Genomic DNA, 15000 nt, shown 5'->3' with positions numbered 1-15000 from the left:
GTATCACCCCGCCCTGCTTCTATGAAAATGGAGCCTAATTTCCCAATTAAATTATCAACATTTCCAGCTGCGAGTCTGGTTGGACACCGGCTCTGAGCTTTACCGGGAACTCCAAAGCGCTTACACTGGGGAAGATGAATTTTAGTTTTTCCCCCTTTATCCTTTCAAATCAGAAACCTCGTTAAATCCTGCGGGGTGGCGGATATAAGAGATTTAGGAGAGGTTAGCGAGTGAAGAAAACGCTCGAACTCTTGCTGTAGACTGGACGTCTGTTTCTGGTAGGGTTTATCGCTCTTGGCCTTGCGAAGGGCTTCAAGACGGTCGTCAATTGCAGCAAGGTCTAAACGAACTTTCTCAGAATCTGGATCGGTGGCGTTCTTCCTTCATGTGTAACCACAATGTTGACAAAACGCAAAAGAAGTGTCGTTTGGGTAGGAACAGTTTGGGCAACTAACTGCGGGAACCCTAACTCTTGGCATCAGGGGAAGGTCCTAAATGAGCAAAAAAGGGCATAATAAATGTAGGGGTGTAAAATACAGAGTACAAAAAATATTAAATGAGAATAGGCCAGTCGAAACCACATACGGCGTCACAATAAAAGTAAGCAGGATTTTAATATAACAAACAAATATTAAATGTACCTAAACAATTAAAGAAAAAACGAAAAAAGGATCCCTCGAGTTTGTACTTGACAATAATACACAGTTATGTTACGTTATTAAAGCGCGGCAAAACGAAGTACCCAAAGATCCCATTGAAGTGGTCTGAATTCCCAAGCAGAATGGCCTGATTCAGCGGGGAATAGAAGAATTGAGTTATCCCCCTTTTGGCCCAATTTGAATGCAACCGTAGCCTGACGCTGCATGAGGGGCCACCAGTATTTCCTGGGCGAGACATCCGGGGCAATCATTGTAAAAGGGCATGGTTGCGACGCCAGGAACTTCAAGAGCGGGCCGATAAGTGTGAATGGTGGAAACACAAAGGCGTTTTCGCTGGATGATAACACTTGAGAAAAGACATTGGTTCCTTGGGCCTGTACACAAGGAAACGGGGAGAAGAACTTCAAATGAGCTATCCAACTTGACGTTAGAAGGAAGAGCCATCAAATCGATGGTATGAGGCCCGAAGGTTGAATCCACCAAGTTCCATGGCTTCACGTCAAGAGACGGGTCTAGATCTGAAAGCGTGCGAGATGGCGAATCCGCGGGATTACTTTGGGAGGGAACATATTACAATGAAAGAGAAAGATTTCTACGGAGTGAAAACTGGAAAATGGACTTCATTACGTCAGAAACCTCTGGGAACTTTGAGACTTGACTCTTCCAACTAGACAATAGAGCTTTATTGTCTACAAACACATCCACTCTGGTATTTTCGGAACGACGAAGGAGAATTTTCTAACGTGAGACGTAAAGCCTGAGTTTCTTTGATGATGATGGAACGTCCTCGATAGGTTTCATCCCAATAACCACGTATCACAACTTCGGGTCGACTAGGGCTAAAAAGACATCCGCCCCATCCAAAGTAAGAGGCATCCGAAAACAATTGAACCTGTACTGAAGTGAGACTCGTTCATCCAAGCCAGGAAACCTTGCCAGCTATCAAGTAAACGCCAGTGGGAAATTTCATTTAGAAGGGTAGGAGACAGTTTGACTTGGCGGGCACAATTCCTAGATGCTCGAGAGATAGCCTGATACACAGAATTGGAATAAAGCTTAGCTGCCGGAACGAGAAGGGCGAAAGATGTAGTTTTACCGGCGAATTTTTGGAGCGTTTTAACAGAAACGCTTTTCTTGTCAAGGATGTCTTCTCTTAGTTCCGCAAATTTATCTTTTTTATCTTGAGGGAGAAGAAAAGCCTGTTTCTCAGAATCGCAAATATAACCCAGGAAGCGCCTAGCCGTCGAAGGAATTAAACAACTTTTCTTGAGGCCAATGAAGTACCCAAGGGAAATAACAACGGAACAGGCGATGAAAGCGGCCATTTGAGCCAACTGAAGGTTGGAAAAAGCGTCCATGCTATTGGCCCGAGGATGTAAACGTAACTGCCCGACATGCTGGTCATCTATATATTGAGAGCAAGGAACTCCGAGTGATCTGATAAAAAGGGTAGCGGTCAGGCCGATAGCGTGGTACACGAAAGCGCTAGCTTTCCACCCGGAAGGGAGACAGGCGTATGTAAAATACCAACCCTCCCATTGGAAACCAAAGAAGGTAGAAGTGCGAGGATGAAGGCGAATATGATCGTAGCCGCTTTTGTCGTCAAACGTAGTCTGATAATGGCCAGGTTCGACGTACCGACAGAGGTCCGTCAAGTTTAAAAGGACAATCCTTGATCCAACAATTTAAAAAACGTTCATCGTGGCACATACGAGGTTTGCCAGGCTCACCTGTAATTGGCAAAACCAAGTGAGGTGGTACGACTTCGCCAACGCGGCCTACAACATTGATAGAACCGTTGCAAATTCTATCCTTTACGGTCGCAGTAATAAATTCTTTAAGTGGACGGCAAACCACTGAATTTGGAAAACACATCTGAGGAGGCAAGTCACTGCAGTAAGTTTTACCTTGAAAGGTACCATTACAGGGAGTGAAGAAATCAAAGACATCCACACCATCTCTAATAATAGACAGTACGAAGTTCCTTTTTTCGTAACCCACGGAGATTTGATCCCATTGGTCTAAGCAAGTCGTAAGGTTTCCCGCCACAAACGAATCTGGATCGCGAAATTGAAGCATGTCTGGAGAGGCGAAAACTCGGCCCTCAGCAACCATTTCTAATGACGGGAGTGGCCCAGCCCAGCTAGTGGGGTTAATTATCCCTGTCGCACCATAACACAGATTTAGGACGCTGTTTAAAGTGGGACTGGCAGAAACTGGAGAACTCCTAAAGAAAAGTCGAGACAGGAAAAACTAGGCTAAATGCGGAGAGAAGTATATATATATCTAAAAAAAAAAAAAAAGAAGAACCCCACTAACCGAGCTGGACCAGGAATCCGTCGTAAACGGATTATAAGGCGTAATTGAGATTACCCTTCTGGTCACAACTAGGACAGCGGATTGGAAAGCGAGTAAGCAAAAGCCCAAAATAACAGAGATAAAAGGTGCAGTAGAAGGGAAATAAAACGAAATGAAACTAAGTTGAAAGGTAACAACATTCAAATAACATAAAGGAAAACAATTTATTAACCAAAAATAAACATACATCTTCTTTCCTCCACGGAATTTACGGAGGTTTTGAGGCCTCCAACATGATCTAGCGATATGACCCCGGTGGCCACAATTAAAGCACACAACAGGATTCGTTTGGCGAGTGACACCGGGACCTGGAAGAGATGCGAGGGCTCTAGGGCAAACCCTAGGGGTCTGCTTCACTGCCTTCTGAATTTCTTTCGCAATGGCGACTTCTTCATCTGAGCCCAGCAATTTAAGTAGAACTTGCTGGAAAGTAGGAGAACCCATCAACGGCCTGGTTTGACGTAGGATAATGGAAAAACGATTTGCGTGATCATGACCTTTCTCTCTAGCAACGTCACAAAGTTGCTCCAAGGCTGCTGATACTGCAAAAGCGCCGAAAATTGTAGGGGGACGGGAGAGCAGTTGACGGACATATTTGAGAGCTGAATCCACCGACTTCTCGTCGTTTAACTCTTTTAAATTCTTGATTTCAGCTTTTAAAGCCTCTAACTAGGGAATAGAAACAGGAGAAAAAACCAACCGTGATACCCCTAAGCGCAGAAATTCAACAAAGTCCAGGCACTAAACAGGGATAGGTGAGAAAGTAAAAGTACCCAAGAGACAAATACAAAATGCTTTCTCTAGGTATGTATGTTAAACGGAACGAAACCCACAAATAGATAGATACTAAAGACAGGAGTAGATATAAACTAAAATAAGCCGACCAGCAGTTACAGGCAAACTGTGCTAATAAAATAAACCAAGCGAAACCAAGGCCGACAAACGGCCAATGCACGAGCAAGCGTTAAACTAAAAAACGGATAATTGCCACATAAACACGACACACAAGCAAAAGTAAAAGACCAACGAGGATGATTAATAAGAGCCGACACACGGCAACTAACCAGTTAAGCTCGACACACGAGCGAACGTTAAGCTAGAACCGACACACGGCAAAACCAATTTGTGCTGGACACATTTAAACTAGAGCTGACACACGGCAAACAACCAGTTGTGCTCGACACACGAGCGAACGTTTGGCTTAAACCGACACACGGCAAAACCAATTTGTACTAGACTGAGTTAGAGCTGACATACGGCGTACAATTTGCGCTCGACACGAGTGAACGATTAAGAAGAGCCGACACACAGCATCCAAGTAATTAAGCTCCGCATACGAGCGAACGTTTAGCTAGAACCGACACACGGCAAAACTAATTTGTGCTAAACACGTTTAAACTAAAGCAGACACATGGCAACCAACCAGTTGAGCTCGAGACACGAACGAACGTTTAGCTAGAACCGACACACGGCAAAACCAATTTGTGCTAGTCACACCTAAACTAGAACCGACACACGGCAACCAATCAGTTAGGCTCGACACACGAGCGAACGTTTAGCTAGGACCGGCAGACGGTAAAACCAATTTGTGATAAACTAACTTAAACTACAGACACGGCATAGAATTTGTGCTCGACAGACGAGCGAACGTTTAGCTAGTGCGGACACACGGCAAAACCAATTTGTGCTAGACACACAAGAAAAACAAACCAGAGTCGACACACGGCATAGAATTTGTGCTCGACACAGGAGCAAACGATTAGCTAGAACCGACACATGCCATCTGTGACTCCGCACTCGGCAAATGAGCAAAGGTAAAGCTAGAACTGAAAAACGGAAAGGACCAAAATGCGTCCAAAACACGAGCGAACGTATAACTAGAGCCGACATGGCATATCAGCGTGTGCTAGACACACGAACGAATGTAAAGCTAGGGTCGACACACGGCAAACATACCACAGAAAGGAACCCCCAGGAATAGCAAACGAAACGATGCAAAACCTATGCAAATAAGAAACTAGAACGAAAAAGAAAAAATGCACAAAACTCTAAAATACCTCGTTCAACTGTTCTTGTTGTCCACCGAGTGGGCCCGCTGGTTACACGAAAGGAGCCGGTGGAGCTGGCAGAACTGGGTCCACGACGGCAGGAACCGGTGCAGCCGGAGGAGCAGGATTAGCTAAAGCCTCTAAATCATCGGCAGCAGGTTCTACAGGTACAGCCATATTAAACGCCGACCAAAGTTCCCTTAAGGTAAAGCACGAGGCTGAGCTTCGGCGACGTGAGGCGGAGAAAAACACGAAAATCCCTCCAGACTTACCGGCTCATAGACATTGATCTATGGTAGCTCGTATTCACCTCTGGTTGAAAAAGATAATGTGCTATGAGAAGATTTTAAGCAGTAAAGAGATTCGAGGCAACCGAATCAACACCGACTATTCAAAAATGCTTCACAGGCTCCATGTGATAGCCAAACTTGACCCTATCAACCAGGGGACACTTCGTGACAAGCCATATCATAGCAATATATGAGCCCATCAACCAGGGGACACTTCGTGACCAGACATAAGATAGGCATAAATGAGCCCATTAACTAGAGGACACTTCGTGATCAGCCATGTCACAGCGATACATGAACCCATCAACCAGGGGACACTTTGTGACCAGCATGTCATAGCCATACATGAACCCATCAACCAGGGGACACTTCGTGACCAGCCATGTGATAGCCAGACAAGAGCTTATCAACCAGGCGACACTTTGTGACTAGACAATTTATAGCCATACATGAGCCCATGAACCAGGGGACACTTCGTGACCAGCCATGTCATAGCCATACATGAAGCCATCAACCATGGGACACTCTCTGGCCAGCCATTTGATAGCCAAAGAAGAGCTTATCAACCAGGGGACATTTCATGACCAGCAATGTGATAACCATATATAAGCCTATAAACCAGGGGACACACCCCGTGACAGGCCATGTCATAGCCATACATAAGCCCATCAACCAGGGGACACTTCGTGATCAGTGATGTCATAGCCATACATGGCTTATAAACCAGAGGACACTTCGCAACCAGCCATGTGATAGCCATACATGAGCCCATGAACCAGGGGACCCTTCGTGACCAGCAATGTCATAGCCATACATGTACCCATCAACCAGGGGACACTTCGTGACCAGCCACGTCATAGCCATACATCAACCAGGAGACAATTCTTGACCAGCAATGTTATAGCGATACATGTACCCATCAACCAGGGAACACTTCGTGACCAGCCATGTCATAGCCATACATGTACCCATCAACCAGGGGACACTTCGTGACCAGCCATTTCATAGACACACCATGAGCCGATCAACCAGGGGACAACTCTTGACCAGCCATGTCAAAGCGATACATAAGCCCATAAACCAGGGGAGAATTCCTGACCAACCATGTCATAGCCATACTTATACCCATTAACCATTGGAAACTTCAGGACCAGCCATGTCATAGCCATATATGAACCCATCGACCATGGGACAATTTTTGACCAGCCATGTCATAGCGATACATAAGCCCATCAACCATGGGACACTTCGTGACCAGCCATGTCATACTCATACATGAGACCAATGAACCAGGGAAAACTTCGTGACCAGCCATGTGATAGGCGTACAAGAGCCCAGAAACAAGAGGACACTTCGTGACCAGCCATGTCATAGCCACACATGAGCCAATCAACTAGGGGACACTTTGTAAGAAGCCATGTCATAGCCATACATGAGCCCATCAACCAGGGAACACTTCTTGACCAGCCATATCATAGCCATAAATAAACCCATCAACCAGGGGACACTTCGTGACCAGCCATGTGATAGCCATACTTAAGCCTATCAACCAAGGGACACTTAGTGACTAGCCATATCATAGCCATATATGAGCCTATAAACCAGGGGACACTTCGTGACCAGCCATGTCATAGCCATACTTGAGCCTATTAACCAGGGGACACTTCGTGACCAGCAATGTGATAGCCATACATAAGCCTATCAAACAGGGGAAACTTCGTAAAGATCCATGTGATAGCCATAAAAGAGCTTATCAACCAGGGGACACTTCGTGACTAGCCATATGAAAGCCATACATGAGCCCATGAACAAGAGGAAATTTCGTGACCAGCAATGTGATAGCCATACATAAGCCTATTAAACAGGGGAAACTTCGTAAAGATCCATGTGATAGCCATACATGGGCCCATCAACCAAGGGACACTTCGTGACCAGCGATGTGATAGCCATACAAGAGCTTATCAACCAGGGGACACTTCGTGACTAGCCATATCATAGCCATATATGAGCCCAGAAACCAGGGGACACTTCGTGACCAACCATGTGATAGCCATACTTAAGCCTATCAACCAAGGGACACTTAGTGACTAGCCATATCATAGCCATACATGAGCCTATAAACCAGGGGACACTTCGTGACCAGCCATGTCATAGCCATACTTGAGCCTATTAACCAGGGGACACTTCGTGACCAGCCATATCATAGCCATACATGAGGCCATAAACCAGGGGACAATTCGTGATCAGCCGTGTGATAGCCATAGTTGAGCCTATTAACCAGGGGACACTTCGTGACCAGACATGTGATTGCCCTACTTGAGGATATCAACCAGGGGACACTTCGTGATAAGCCAGGTCATAGCCATACAAGAGCTTATCAACCAGGGGACACTTCGTGACTAGCCATATCATAGCCATAGATGAGCCCATAAACTAGGGGACACTTCGTGACCAGCCATATGATAGCCATACATGAGCCCATGAAACAGAGGACACTTCGTGACCAGGTATGTGATAGGCCTACATAAGCCCATCAACCAGGGGACAGTTTGCGACCAGTCATGTCATAGCCATAAATTGTCCCATAAACCAGGGATCACTTCATGACCAGCCATGACATAGCCATACATGAACCCATCAACCAGAGGACACTTCGTGAGCAGCCATGTCATAGCCATACTTCAGCCTATTAACCAGGGGACACTTCGTGACCAGCCATGTCATAGCCACATATGAGCCTATCAACCAGAGGATACTTTGTGACCAGCCATATCATAGCCATACATGAGGCCATGAACCAGGGGACAATTCGTGACCAGCCATGTGATAGCCGCCATACTTGAGCCTATCAACCACTAGACACTTCGTGATCAGCATTGTCATAGCCGTATATGAGCCCATCAACCAGGTGACACTTAGGGGACCAGCCATGTCATAGCCATATATGAGCCCATCAACCAGGGGACACTTCGTGACCAGCAATGTCATAGCCACAAAAGATCTTATCAACCAGGGAACACTTCGTGACTAGCCATAGCATAGCCAAACGTGAGCCCATAAACCAGGGGACACTTCGTTACCAGCCATGTGATAGCCATACATGAGCCCATCAAACAGGGGACACTTCGTGACCAGGTATGTGATAGCCCTACATGAGCTCATCAACCAGGGGACAGTACGTGACCAGTCATGTCATAGCCATAATTGAGCCCATAATCCAGGGGACACTTCAAGACCAGGCATGTCACAGCTATTCATGAACCCATCAACCAGGGGACACTTCGTGATCAGCCATGTCATGGCCATACATGAACCCATCAACTAGGGGACACTTCATGACCAGCCATGTCATAGCCATACATGAGCCTATGAAGGAGGGGACATTTTGTGACCAGCCGTGTCATAGCCATACATGAACCCTTTAACAAGGGGAAACTTCGTGACCAGTCATTTCATAGCCATATATGAGCCTATCAACAAGGGGAAACTTCGTGACCAGCCATGTCATACCCATATGAGTCCAACAGCAAGGGGACACTTCGTGACCAGCGATGTCATAGCCATACATAAACCTATCAACCAGGGGAAACTTCGTGACCAGCCATGTCATAGCCATACATGAACTCATCAACCAGGGGACTCTTTGTGAGCAGCCATGTGATAGTCATACAAGAGCTTATCAACCAGTGAACACTTCGTGACTAGCCATATCATAGCCATACATGAGCCCATGAAAGAGGGGACACTTCGTAACGAGCCATGTGATAGCCATACTTGAGCCTATTAACTAGGGAACACTTCGTGACTAGACATGTCATAGCCATATATGAGCCCATCAACCAGGGGACACTTCGTGACCAGCCATGTCATAGCCATAAATGAGCCCATTAACCAGGATAGACTTAGTGACTAGCCATATCACAGCCAGATATGCACCCATCAACCAGGGGACACTTTGTGACCAGCATGTCACAGCCATACATGAACCCATTAACCAGGGGACACTTCAGGACCAGCAATGTCATAGCTATATACGAGTCCATCAACCAGGGGACACTTCGTGGCCAGTCACGTCATAGCCATAAATAAGTCTATTAACCAGGGGACACTTCGTGACCAGCCATGTCACAGCCATACATAAACATATGAACCAGGGGACACTTCGTGACCAGCCATGTCACAGCCATACATGAACCCATGAACCAGGGGACACTTCGTGAGCAGCCATGTGATAGTCATACAAGAGCTTATCAACCAGTGAACACTTCGTGAATAGCCATATCATAGCCATACATGAGCCCATGAAAAAGGAGACACTTCGTGACCAGTCATGTCATAGCCAGAAATGAGTCTATTAACCAGGGGACACTTCGTGACCAGCCATGTCACAGCCATACATGAACCCATCAACCAGGAGACACTTAGTGACCAGCCATGTCATAACCATACATGAACAAATCAACCAGGGGACACTTTGTGACCAGCCATGTCATAGCCATACATGAACCCATCAACCAGGGGACACTTCGTGACCAGCCATGTCATAGCCATACATGAACCCATCAACCAGGGGACACTTCGTGACCAGCCATATCACAGCCATACATGAACCCATCAACCAGGGGACACTTCGTGACCAGCCATGTCACAGCCATACATGAACCCATCAACCAGGGGACACTTCGTGACCAGCCATGTCATAGCCATACATGAACCCATCAACCAGGGGACACTTCGTGACCAGCCATGTCATAGCCATACATGAGCCCATCAAACAGGGGACACTTCGTGACCAGGTATGTGATAGCCCTACATGAGCTCATCAACCAGGGGACAGTACGTGACCAGTCATGTCATAGCCATAATTGAGCCCATAATCCAGGGGACACTTCAAGACCAGGCATGTCACAGCTATTCATGAACCCATCAACCAGGGGACACTTCGTGATCAGCCATGTCATGGCCATACATGAACCCATCAACTAGGGGACACTTCATGACCAGCCATGTCATAGCCATACATGAGCCTATGAAGGAGGGGACATTTTGTGACCAGCCGTGTCATAGCCATACATGAACCCTTTAACAAGGGGAAACTTCGTGACCAGCCATTTCATAGCCATATATGAGCCTATCAACAAGGGGAAACTTCGTGACCAGCCATGTCATACCCATATGAGTCCAACAGCAAGGGGACACTTCGTGACCAGCGATGTCATAGCCATACATAAACCTATCAACCAGGGGAAACTTCGTGACCAGCCATGTCATAGCCATACATGAACTCATCAACCAGGGGACTCTTTGTGAGCAGCCATGTGATAGTCATACAAGAGCTTATCAACCAGTGAACACTTCGTGACTAGCCATATCATAGCCATACATGAGCCCATGAAAGAGGGGACACTTCGTAACGAGCCATGTGATAGCCATACTTGAGCCTATTAACTAGGGAACACTTCGTGACTAGACATGTCATAGCCATATATGAGCCCATCAACCAGGGGACACTTCGTGACCAGCCATGTCATAGCCATAAATGAGCCCATTAACCAGGATAGACTTAGTGACTAGCCATATCACAGCCAGATATGCACCCATCAACCAGGGGACACTTTGTGACCAGCATGTCACAGCCATACATGAACCCATTAACCAGGGGACACTTCAGGACCAGCAATGTCATAGCCATATACGAGCCCATCAACCAGGGGACACTTCGTGGCCAGTCACGTCATAGCCATAAATCAGTCTATTAACCAGGGGACACTTCGTGACCAGCCATGTCACAGCCATACATGAACCCATGAACCAGGGGACACTTCGTGACCAGCCATGTCACAGCCATACATAAACCCATGAACCAGGGGACACTTCGTGAGCAGCCATGTAATAGTCATACAGGAGCTTATCAACCAGTGAACACTTCGTGACTAGGCATATCATAGCCATACATGAGCCCATGAAACAGGGGACACTTCGTGACCAGTCATGTCATAGCCATAAATGAGTCTATTAACCAGGAGACACTTAGTGACCAGCCATGTCATAACCATACATGAACACATCAACCAGGGGACACTTTGTGACCAGCCATGTCATAGCCATACATGAACCCATCAACCAGGGGACACTTCGTGACCAGCCATGTCATAGCCATACATGAACCCATCAACCAGGGGACACTTCGTGACCAGCCATGTCATAGCCATACATGAACCCATCAACCAGGGGACACTTCGTGACCAGCCATATCACAGCCATACATGAACCCATCAACCAGGGGACACTTCGTGACCAGCCATGTCACAGCCATACATGAACCCATCAACCAGGGGACACTTCGTGACCAGCCATGTCATAGCCATACATGAACCCATCAACCAGGGGACACTTCGTGACCAGCCATGTCATAGCCATACATGAACCCATCAACCAGGGGACACTTCGTGACCAGCCATGTCATAGCCATACATGAGCCTATGAAGCCTAGGACACTTTTTGACCAGCCATGTCATAGCCATACATGAACCCATCAACCAGGGGACACTTCGTGACCAGCCATATCACAGCCATACATGAACCCATCAACCAGGGGACACTTCGTGACCAGCCATGTCACAGCCATACATGAACCCATCAACCAGGGGACACTTCGTGACCAGCCATGTCATAGCCATACATGAACCCATCAACCAGGGGACACTTTGTGACCAGCCATGTCATAGCCATACATGAACCCATCAACCAGGGGACACTTTGTGACCAGCCATGTAATAGCCATACATGAACCCATCAACCAGGGGACACTTCGTGACCACCCATGTCATAGCCTTATATGAACACATCAACCAGGGGACACTTCGTGACCAGCCATGTCATAGCCATACATGAGCCCATCAACCAGGGGACACTTCGTGACCAGCCATGTCATAGCCATACATGAGCCTATGAAGCAAGGGACACTTTGTGACCAACCATGTCATAGCCATACATGAACCTATCAACCAGGGGACACTTCGTGACCAACCATGTCACAGCCATACATGAACCTATCAACCAGGGGACACTTTGTGACCAGCAATGTCATAGCCATACATGAGTCCATCAACCAGGGGACACTTCGTGACCAGTCATGTCATAGCCATATACGAGTCCATCAACCAGGGGACACTTCGTAACCAGCCATGTCACAGCCATACATGAACCCATCAACCAGGGGACACTTTTTGACCAGCCATGTCATAGCCATACATGAGCCTATGAAGCAAGGGACACTTTGTGACCAGCCATGTCATAGCCATACATGAACCCATGAACCAGGGGACACTTCGTAACCAGCCACGTCATAGCCATATATGAGTCCATCAACCAGGGGACACTTCGTGACCAGTCATGTCATAGCCATAAATGAGTCCATCAACCAGGGGACACTTCGTGACCAGCCATGTCACAGCCATACACGAACCCATCAACCAGGGGACACTTCGTGACCAGCCATGTCACAGCCATACATGAACCCATCAACCAGGGGACACTTCGTGACCAGCCATGTCATAGCCATTCATGAACCCATCAACCAGGGGACACTTCGTGACCAGCCATGTCATAGCCATACATGAACCCATCAACCAGGTCACAGTTCATGACCAGCCATGTCATAGCCATACATGAGCCCATGAACCAGGGGACACTTCGTGACCAGCCATGTCATAGCCATACATGAGCCTATGAAGCAGGGGACACTTTGTGACCAACCATGTCATAGCCATACATGAACCCATGAACCAGGGACACTTCGTGACCAGCCATGTCATAGCCATACATGAGCCTATGAACCAGGGGACAGTTCGTGACCAGCCATGTAATAGCCATACATGCTCCCACCCAGGGATTCCATATGGCCCGGCAGACATGACGTACCCACCCAGGGAAAGCTTTTTGGGCAGCACATACGTTTTAAGTCTGACCATCTGCTCGTACTTATAATGTGGGGACCGTTTGCTTTTTCTCGTATCCAGAAAGGTATCGTTTGTTATCATTGGCTAGTGTCTGTAAATAGGAAATAAAACGGCTTATTTTAGTGGCCACATTCTACGTCATCCACACGTCATGGTCATAGTCAGTTCTTGTGTTCTCGTCGTTTTTTCCCGAAATTAGAGGTACACAAAATAATTTCTTCTGTCGATCGCCTGGTTTTAATAAAGGGTAAGTGTTGATTTCTATTTAAGCGATTAGTACCTGTTACAGCTTTCATATCGTCGTTATCCGTTTCATGAAAGGTGTGTGGTGTTTTGTGGGGGTTTTTATCGGTCACATAAGGTGTCAAAACTACCGTGGTACTAATAGCAACGAATGATTCTCCTAAAATTCAGTTTGTAAATTTTTAAATTACAAAGTCCAGTTATATTTGTAAATTCACCCAATTATTTTGAGACCAAAACAAGATATATTTGGATGTAGCGCTTTCCGATTACGGCGCAGATGTCCCATCCATTGTATTAAATGTGGCTACTGGAATATTTCATTTATTATTGAAGAAAGTGCTTTGTCAGCTTCTTGTCAGCGCACTATCGAAAGCGCTAACTAAAATCTTTGTGCAACCGCGTGGAAAAGGCTCTCATGGTAGAAATATTTCGAATTGTAAAATTCACCAAAACTGGTTTGTTGGAAATAGGATTATCTCGCTGCTGTCAATTTGATTGCAATCAAGCAAGGCGCCTTTGAATGATAATCTTTACATTGCTATCTTCAAGGCAAAAATTAATGTTTAGGAAAACAGCACCTCGAGAAATGCCTATTGTATCAGACGAGGGAACTCCGCCCCAACACCTTTCTCCAAAATTGGCCAATCAGAGGACGCCAGTTTTTTCCTGTCACAGCTGTCGATCTCTCACAAGTTCTAGCTTTCCTCCAGCTTCAATGTGGCTAAGATTCTTCGATTTTTGATGCATATTTCAGAGTAAACCGGCCTTCACGCTAAACAGAAAAAGGTCGCGCACATCGATCTCATCAAACACAGCAACAGCAGCAGAGAAAAAGAGGCCGGAAGCGGACCAACGCAAAAGTTTAAGATAAGCACAATGTAGGATGTACGTAAAAACAATGGTGACAGCGATTTCAGTATGCGGGCTGATTATGTGGATCGTTTACATGGTATTTTCCTTGCCATTGTGAGAAGATTATGGGAAATGCCCTTGGACGTCTTATTTCTTTATCGCTACAGGTGTGTTTATTTTCGTTCACTGGCAGTGTACTGACAGACCCTGATTTAGCAGCTCTTCAATTTCCGTGATTTTTCTTCAGATGGCTACGATAACTTATTCGCCGATATGCTTCGTCAGGTGTCTGAAGGCCAGTTCTTTGTCTTAATTCCGCTTAACTTTCCTGCTTCGCATCACTCTATGTTTCTGTGATCCGTCCGCATGTTCTCTTTTTTCCTTAATTAAAGGGCCTCTTTTTCTACCCTACTTATCTTTCTCTTTACAAATGCAAACATCAACTGTAGGCAAATCAAATTATTCCATTTTTTGGCTGTAATTTCAAGAACTTCAATTCTCGTACTCCTACTTATTTTTTTGTTCTTTTACCGTTTTCCGTTTTCACACAACAGGTATACATTTAATAACATTTTCTCCAACTCAT

General features: G+C 46.2%; 1 long non-coding RNA gene across 1 annotated transcript in view; it reads right to left on the bottom strand.

Moving 5' to 3' along the window:
- LOC138019900 (uncharacterized) overlaps positions 1–5501 on the bottom strand; it is a 6101-nt gene extending 600 nt beyond the window's left edge. The window contains exons 1-2 of the long non-coding RNA XR_011126260.1: positions 5075–5501; positions 1–491 (exon numbers count right to left, since the gene is read on the bottom strand). The exon at positions 1–491 is cut by the window's left edge and continues 600 nt beyond it. This is a non-coding gene — a long non-coding RNA (uncharacterized lncRNA). The remainder of the gene's footprint in view (positions 492–5074) is intronic.
- Positions 5502–15000: the final 9499 nt, after the last annotated feature.

The sequence above is a fragment of the Montipora capricornis genome, chromosome 10 (assembly GCF_036669925.1).
Source record: "Montipora capricornis isolate CH-2021 chromosome 10, ASM3666992v2, whole genome shotgun sequence".
In the NCBI taxonomy this organism is placed as follows: domain Eukaryota; kingdom Metazoa; phylum Cnidaria; class Anthozoa; order Scleractinia; family Acroporidae; genus Montipora; species Montipora capricornis.
This window is presented reverse-complemented; position numbering and strand designations above follow the sequence as displayed.